Genomic DNA, 9,112 nt, shown 5'->3' on the forward strand with positions numbered 1-9,112 from the left:
GTGTCAAACATCATCCAGATGAACTGAAGGTTTCCCAGCAGAAGTCTGTATGACAAAAAGGTGATCGATGTTTTTCACTGTTGTTTTAATGTTTTGGCTGATTGCTATAAGTCACCACAACAGAATCTGCAGCAGGTCGGTGTTGTTGCAGAAGACGTTTTGACATGTCACAGTAGAAAAAGCACAGGTGCAAATAATAGAATTAACAATGACTGAATTTCAATTAGCTGCTTGGGTTTCCAGGCTCTTGTTGACTCACTGTCACACTGTCAAGGTTGAATAGTCGTGTTAATAATATTAGTAACACCTGCGCTTTTCCTTTTGTGATGACTCAAAATATTTGTTGTCAAGAAAGAGTCACTCCAAACAAAACAAAACAAAAAAAAGAAAGAAAGAAAAGAAAGAAAAGAAAAGCACACCGTCTAAATCTCCTCTCCGGAACAAAGACAAATCCCACGCTGACATAATCTCCACCTGTGACGCCATAACTTCATTTAGAGAGACGAGCAGCAGCGTGACGTCACCCTCCCTCCCCCGCCGAGAGCTGCCGGCTTATCTCCGCCTCACCCGAGCGTATCAGGCTTCACCGAGGGGAGATAGTGTCACCACCCTCCCCACCCACACCAGCACCTCGCCCAGCCTCGCCTCCTTCCCCCCCTCTCTCCGCCTCATCACGCCTCACCGAGTCGAGTGGAACCTCGGGTGTTATCAGTTCCTGATAGTTATCGACTTACATTAAAACATAAGAGGAGGAACAGGCAGGCGGATAGACAGACAGAAGGAGGATGGAAACACAAACAGAGTGGGTGGTGATGGATACCGGCTTTCATCATCTGTAATCATGTTGTCCATCTCCATCTTTAAACCGCTGCTGCTTCTTTTATCACCATTTAAAATCCACCAAAGGAAAAAAAAAAAAGAGGAATAAAAGGGATAGAGCGATATATTGAGACTTCAAAAAAAAAAAAAGAGAGAGAGAGAAAAATCCTTGGTCTTGGTACCCACGCAATGAAATCATTTGGTTACACAAGTTCAGCTCCTGATAAGGGAAATAAGTTTGAAAAAGTCTCTGTGGGAAAAGATTGGAAGGCGCTAAATGTTAAATTAACTGAAAGTGGTGCCAGTGGATACAGGGTCTGTGGGGTGTGAAAAATTGGAATTATGTTCGTCACACGTTGGATATTTGAAAGAGAAAGTATTAAAAATTACCAACTTTTCCTTTACCGGGAGCTTTAGTTTGAATGAGACGTGTGCTTAATAGAATTTAGCGGCTACGTGGCTGAAAGAAATGACTTGACGTGTGAAGATGCAGCGCTTCATATGCAGTGTGAATAGCTGGACGTAGAGCAGAACTCCTGCTGCGCTGTGGATCATTTTAATATTGACAACAAAGGTTGGGCTCTTCGTAAAGGCTTATTGGAACCTACATGTCAGACCTTTTGTGCCCTTGAGCTCCTGTGAAGATACATGATTTTTTTCACCTTCTACGTGCACATCAAGCATCACAGCATCCCATCCACAAAAAAGTTTCCTAAGATTTGTCAGATTTATTGGAAATCCTATTACTTCCTTGCAGATGAGTAGAAAATGCCGTGTGACTATCAGCTCTGGTTAGGAATCACTGCAATGTGGTAAATTTAAAACAAAGAAAGTAATCCTGTAGATTATTTAGAGCAAGTTCCAAATGGATTAGTTGACTAGATAATGGAGGGAAAAAGCATTCATGTGATGCATTATTTAAAACTTAGCTTAGTTTGGGGACAGGAAGGTTCGACCTTTCAGCCACCGTAATGCACGTTTTAGCAAAAGGAGTCTGTAACACCCAACCCTTAAATATCAAGCATTTAAATGTGAAACGTGTAAAATCTGTCAGCCTAGCATGCACTTAATTGAGTAATTGCTTCATTGATTACATGGAAAACTGCATTAGGGTGTTACGTAAGGTGCATACAAGCAGCGCACGTATCCAGCAGCATGCATAATCCAGGGCAAAGACAAAAGGGAAAACCTTGTGATAGCGATCTTGTAATGGATCAGATTGATTTAATTCACTGCGCCGGACAATTTCTCATTCTTATTCCTCAAGATGTCTCTGAATGGATTTTATGTGGGAGGCCCATTCAATTGTTCTCTCTCACCTCCACACATCCTCAGACGGCGAGCGAGCGAGCGAGGCAGAAAATACAGGCAGACAAAGAAACAGAGAGAGAGAGAGAGAGAGAGAGAAGCAGAAACATAAACTACCTCCACAGTCAGCTCATTTGATCTAGCGGCCCTTTTTCGTTGACATTCTTCCTCGTATAAAAGGAAGCACTTTTATGCTTTTGGTGCTTTCATGCTTGATGTCTGCATTTCTTTGAAAGCGTCTCCTTGGAGAGGGTGGCCTGTTTGGTTTCTCACTTTCCCTTCCAAAATAAAATAAAAAAATAAAAAATAAAATAAAAAAAAAAAAGCTAAGAAGGGTTACTTCCAGCCTTTTATCACTTTTATTGAATACTCGTGCGGAGAAAGGAGACCCACTTTATTTATCCTTGGAGGGCTGAGGAGTCGGGTCGAGGGCGGCGCTTTGTGCATTGCAGCGTGCTGCTTGGAACGGCGGTGAAATATGCTGGAAATGCCTGGAAAACTCCAGGCCCTGCTCTCCCAGGAGAGCCCCATCTATAATAGGCCTGGCTGTTTCCCTCTGCTCCCTCGCTGCAACCCTCTCCACACATAAATCTCTGCTCCCCAACCCTGCGCTGCTCCTCCTTCACTCCTGTCGGCTCCCACTCCTCCTCTGCGCTTCACTCCTGCCCTCACCCACTCTGCTGCTTCTCTCTTTATCTTTTCTCCTTCTGTAATCTCAACTCTCCTTCATTGCTCCTCCAACGTTCTCCCCATTCTTGTCCTTTCTACCTTTTCTTCTCCTTCTTCCATCTTTTCAGCATTTCTAACACCCCATCTCCTCCATTAATGCCCCCTTTGCCCTCCTCCTTCCGTCTCTCTTTCCTTTTTGCTGCCCTCCTTCACTCTTCTACCCTCTTGCTTCTACTCAAATCTACCCTCATCTGCTCCTCTTTTTGTTCTTTTGTAATCTATTTTCTTCTTCTTTTCTTGCGCCTAAGTCTCTGCTCCTCCTCCTCCTCCACCTTTGTTCTCCTCCTATCTTCTTCGCCCGTCCTTCATCCTCCTCTCTGCTTGTCTTCCTCCTATAATGTCTCTAATCCAGTTGTCTTCTCACACCTCATCTCTTCCATTAACGTCGTTCTGCTCTCCTTCCAGTGTTCCCACCTCCTTTTACTGTTCATCTCCCTCCTCCATCCACCCAAATCCAACCTCCTTCCTTCTCAACACCCTTCACCTGCTCCTCTTTTTCTTCTTCATCTCTGTTCCTCCTCTTTTTCTCTTTCTACCAGGTCTTCAGCATTTCTTCCATCCTCCTTTGTCGTCTTCCTATCAGAATGTGTCTCCTTCTCATATCCAGTTGTCTTCTCACACCTCATCTCCTGCGTTAATGCTCCTCTCCACGCTGCTCTCCTCCTCTGCATCTCCCTCCTGCCCTCAGCCACACTGCTGCATCCCCCCTTCGTCTTTCTTTATCTGCTATCCTTCTCTTACTGATCTCAACTCTCCTTCGCTCTTCCTCCAAATCTCTCCCTGTTCACCCCCCACTTCTCCTCTCTTGCTTTCTATATTTTCAACCCTGCCTTCCTCCTCCACCTTTCTCCTCCTTCTCCCATCTCTTCAGCATTTCCTTCATCTTCCTCTTCGATTGTCTTCTCACAAAGAATTCTCTAATCCTCCTCTCCTCCATTAAGGCTTCGCTCCTGTACTCACCTACGCTTCCTTCCACCCAGATTCATCCTCCTTTCTTCTCATCTCCCCTCATCTACTCCTCTTCTCATTTATCCACTTCTTTTCTCTCTTCCTCCTCCTCCATTCGCCCTTTTCCTCATCCTCCCCCATTCATTCACTCCTTCCCCCTCTTCCTACACAAACTTATTAGTCATTTTCATTATCTTTTCCTTTTATTTCTCTCCTCCTACGTTTCTACAACCTCAGCTCCACTTTTCAGTCTTTCTTTTCCTCGTTCTTTCCTTTATTTCACCTTTCCTCCTCTCCCTCCTATCATCTCCCACCATCATCTCTTCTCCTCTCTTTTCCTGCTCTCTAACTCCTAACTCCTCGTTCACCCTTCTCCTCCCACTTGAAATTCCTTCCTCTTTTCCTTCTCTCACGGCTCCTTCTTCTCCTCCTCTTCACCTTTTGTTCCTACGCACTTTTAATCCCTTCTCTTTTTCCTCCTCTGCACTTTTTTATTCATTCATGTTTGTTTCCTTCCTCCTCTCACCTGAACTCTCCTACCCTTATCCCCTTTTCTCGCTTCACCTCCTCTGCTCTTTTTTTTCTTTCCTGATCTCCAACCCGACCTACGCTCTCCTCCTCCTTCTTCCTCCAGTTTGAATCTCTCGCTGCCTTCATCCTCTCTTTCATTCTTCTTCTCTCCCCTCAGTCCTTTATTTTCCCCCTTTCTCTGAGCGTCTTCTCTACTTATTTTCCCTCCGAGTCCACCAACTTCTCCCTCATCCAGGCTGACATTTCAGCCAGACTGACGGGTGTCAGTCCTAATACCGGTCGACGCTCTCTGTTAGGATCTGCGTACTCTTCAGTCTTTCACTCCCACACATGCGCCGAAACACTAAAAACCCACAGCAGCCTGTGCAGAGGAGGGAAGGAGGGGGAATTCACCGCCGTCGTTTTAGCAGATTACGAGATTATCGGGGCATCGCAGTGAATTAAGCGACAGCTAATTGTGGCGGTTATTTTATTCATTTATTTTAATTGCTCCTCCTTGTCACCTCAGATTACACTTCCCCCCCAAAATAAGGATATCAGATGTGTCAGGTACTGCAGGGCTTTGGGGATGTGGCACATGCTGTTTGAACTCCATCTTTTGCTCTTAAATGCTCTGCTGTTTTTAATTATTTTCATTTGAGAGTACACTGTTTTTTTTATTTTTTTTTTATTTAAGCAGATTTTTTTTAATTTTATTTTTTTTTACCACCCAATTAGAGCTGCAGAGTCAGTCGGCCTTACACGCTCGCTTTTATGGCACGATTAGTACAGTATGGCACTAATGGCCAAGGTTGGTGGCTTGATTCATCCTGAGGCTGCTCATGCAAGAAATGCTCATCAGCGGTGCTGCAGATGATGAAATTTACCAAAGAGGAGAACATGTGCACGAGCTTTGCATATTGAATAAAAGTGGTAGTACAAATCTTCTAAATTAACAAACTTCCTGCATGTGTCTAATATCTGTTAAAGGTAGTTAAAGGTTGTTGTTTTTAATACCTTGTAAGCCTGATCATATGGAGTTTTTGTTGCATGCTTGACGATATATCATGAACAGAACATGCAGTCGAACACCACAACTGAAAAACATGAATTCAGACCTCCAGAGCTTCAATTGCAACAAATCTAAGGAACCAGTTCTATCATCTTGCAGGATCTGACATTCTGCATCATTTGTCTTCTTCATAATTGGTTTCCAATATGTTTGGCTGAGTCATAGGTGAGCTGGTGTGCTCAGGCTGCAGTGGATGGAGGCAGAATGAGTGGAGAGGGAGGCAGGGACTTCATGGATCACTCAAGAGGAAACAACAGTGTAGCGTTACAATTATTTTAAGACAGGAAGGGGAAAACTTCTAAATATGTAACTCTGACAGCACAGAGATGAGTTTGTTTGTTTAATGCACACGGAACGGGACTTTAAAATGTGTGATTTTCACTCTAGAGTCTCAGCACAAGAACTTATTCCATTGCTTGACTACTGACACATGCTGTTTCTTTACGCGTTTCACAGCAGGCAACCGCTCTGAGGCCACAGACCCTTGAAGCCCTCAGCGTAAAGTGTATATAATTACTATTACTTTTTGCATGATTGTGCAAAGGCTCCACACACTAACCTTTCAGAATATGGTAATTCCAGTGATTTGAAAGGAAACTAGACTTCTGCATCTCCTCTTGGCTCAGTTTTCAGGATTTGCAAAATTTATCCCGAGACGTTGAGAGTTCAGCCAATCACAGGCCTTTTTCACGCAGAGCAGGTGAGACAGTCTAAGAAGCAACAAAGTTGAGATGAAGGTGGTGGAACAGGGGGAAGATGGAGGCTTTTTAAGGGGTTGGAGTCCCAGCAGAAGCCATGAATAAATGTAGATTTTTAGCGGGACTGTATTTGCACGTTTGAGGCACTTTTTTGCCGTTTGCACAGCCTCAGGTTAAAAAAATGTACAGCGGGTGCAACGCTAAGGGGCAAGTTGCTTCAGGTGAAAGGTGAGGCAATGAAACATGATCCAGGGATCCAGTTTTAGTCACTGATCCGTGACTTTGGAGGCTCCAAGACACTACACAGACATTCATGATGTACTTAGTTGTAGCTCCTATCATTTTAATTGCACATATTTCAGCTCCACTGGGTGACATCGAATTAAGTTGCAGCAAAAGTTCAGCACCTTCAACTCTTTTGCAGATTAGCCTGAAAGTGGGCCGGACGAATTACAATGAAATGAGAGACGAGGCTACATTTTTTACATTTTTTTTCAATGTCAGTTTGAATTCAAAGAAGTGCACTGACAATTATGCTCCTATATCCGTTTAATTAGTCTGTTCGGGGGATTGAACAGAGTAAGAATTTCATTGTGTAGTACAACTACCTGTTTTGCTGTGCATATGACAATAAAACTCTTGAATCTTGAATCTTGAATCTCTTAACCACCACCACATACATACACGACGCACAGAGACGTGGTGGCAGAAGGAGACGGTGTCAACACGGCCCACGTCATATTTTCACCTCAGGCCCAACATGTAGATTAACTGAGTCGTGAAGATGTGACTATATCCTGCTTCAGATCAGGAAAAGCAGAAGTTATATAATTCCTCTTATCTTCCAGTGTACATTAAAGACACTGATGTAACCAAATACTCCCTTTATGAAGAAGTGGAGATAAGATTTAATGAAATCTTGCTTCATCACACAGAAACGTTCTCTTGACTCCGCAGCATGTTGGTGTCGTTTAACGCATTCTTCCAAAAGCTTTACATGCTATAAATGCCGAAACTTTACTTACAAACCCCCCCATCTGAGCGTATTTTTAATGTTTGATGATTCAGATTCAGGAATTGCACAACTGTTTGAGGGCGTAACAGAGGAGCGCTTGAAACTAATGATTTATCTCATACGGTCTATTATTGTACGAGGTCACAGCAAGTGGGATCAACAATTTGAGGGTCTGGAAAGACTCGGGGTCGTGATTAATCTTAAAGTCCTGAAAATGGGAGTGGAGTCGCACAATTTTCAAGAGTCTGAAGCAAGTCTCGCTGCCTTTGACTCTGTCTTTTTGAATACATCTTGAGAGACCTTTTTGTGGCTCTCTGGGTGCCCCCGGAGCCCAATTTGGGTGTAAATCTTTGCTGATGTAAACCATCAAACATTGATGGTCCAGCTGGGGTTGCTGTTGGAGCAGAGACCGAAGCCAGTGGGGCTCTTTCTCTTTCTCTCTGTGCTTCCTGAGCACTCCTGCTCAGCCTCTGTTTATCCTCAAACATCCCCTCTTGTCAACAGATTAGGCCTGAACCCCGCTGTCTCTTCCATTCTTCGTCTCCCTGTGCCTCCATCTCTCTGTCTTTTGGCCTGTCTCTTTACATCTGCGCCTCTGCTCTATTCTTGTGACGGGAGGAGGAGGAGGAGGAGGAGGAGGAGGAAGGGGGAGAAGAAATGGGAGAAAAAGAAAGTCTTCTGTATGTGTGAAAGGGAGAGCAGAGAGACGGGACAGGTGCTTGCAGTGCAAGAATCGCTTTGCTTGCCTTTGCTTGCATGATCAGGCTGCAAAAAAAATAAAAAAATGTTCAGCTCGAGCAAAAGTGCTGTTCAAGAATCGACTCTGAGAAACAGGCTCCTTCGCCTGTGGCCAGACCGGCGCTGTGGCGGCACAGCGGCAACACGCTACAACACACACACACACACACACGTATGTACACAAGCAGGGCCGAACGGTAATTACAGGGGCCCACAGATGCGCGGTCAACCACACAGAGATGTAGTTGGCCTGTGTTAGGAAGCCAGGCACACCACTGGACTGAGCAGTAAATCAGGCTGCTCAGAGAGACGGTCTGAGCTGTCAGCAGTGGAAAACCTGGAAGAGTCCAAACAGGCTAAACACACATTAGGCTGCAGCTGCTGCATGTAGGGGGACAGATTCACTCTGATCACATTTACAGGCTTACACCGGCTCAGCTGGAGACACTGATCTGCTGCTCTGCTCTGTTCTCAGGCTGCCTCCTTTCTGCTCTGTTCTCTGCTGCTGCTGCTGCTGTTTCTGATCTGCTCTGCTGGTCCTGTTGTTTGTTCTGTTTGGGTTTTTTGTTGTTTTATTTTGCTCTGTTTGGTCTCTCTGTGTTCTCCTGCTCTATTACTGCTTCACTTTTGTTGGGGTTCTTGTTCGGTTTCTGTCTGTTCTGACCACCGTTTTGGTTCTTACGTCTTTCTGATGCTCTTTTCATCACTAGAACGATCAAACTTTCCTGATCTTCTCCTCACAAGTCTGTTCTGATCTGAGCTCCTTGCATTCCTTCGACTCATTCGGTCTATTCTAATCTTCCACACTATCTTTTATGAAGCCCATTCTGCTCTCCTCCCTCTGAGGTGGTCAGCTCTGCTCCAGCCTGGGAGCTCCTCTGACTGTCTGTCTAGACGCATCACCGTCTGTGGTTCATCACACCGGCGGCCTGCGGCACCGGGAGGACCCAGGTGCTGAGGCAGGTACACCGACACACACACACACACGGTTGAACTGTTCACATCAGGCCACCGCCATTAATCACCTCTGTCTTTGGAGCCCTCAAACACACTCTCATCCGCTCTGTGGCTGACTAGAGTGTACATTTATCTGTGTGTGTGAGCCTGTGTGTGTGAGTGTGTGTGTTGTGTGTGCGTGCAGACAGAGGAGGCGATCTATCAAGGTGATCGATAAATAGGGGCATTAATATTAGTAATGGGACGCTCCTCCAGTCCAGTGAATATGTCTCCGTCTTTAAAGGTAAAATATGAATTTTTCTTGGCACCTTTTTTTTT

General features: G+C 44.8%; 1 protein-coding gene across 1 annotated transcript in view; it reads right to left on the minus strand.

The window, feature by feature from the left end:
- LOC103373289 (kin of IRRE-like protein 1) overlaps positions 1-9,112 on the minus strand; it is a 77,116-nt gene that overhangs the window by 66,813 nt on the left and 1,191 nt on the right. The window lies entirely within an intron of this gene.

Source organism: Stegastes partitus, unplaced genomic scaffold, assembly GCF_000690725.1.
Source record: "Stegastes partitus isolate 25-593 unplaced genomic scaffold, Stegastes_partitus-1.0.2 Scaffold1942, whole genome shotgun sequence".
Classification (NCBI taxonomy): domain Eukaryota; kingdom Metazoa; phylum Chordata; class Actinopteri; family Pomacentridae; genus Stegastes; species Stegastes partitus.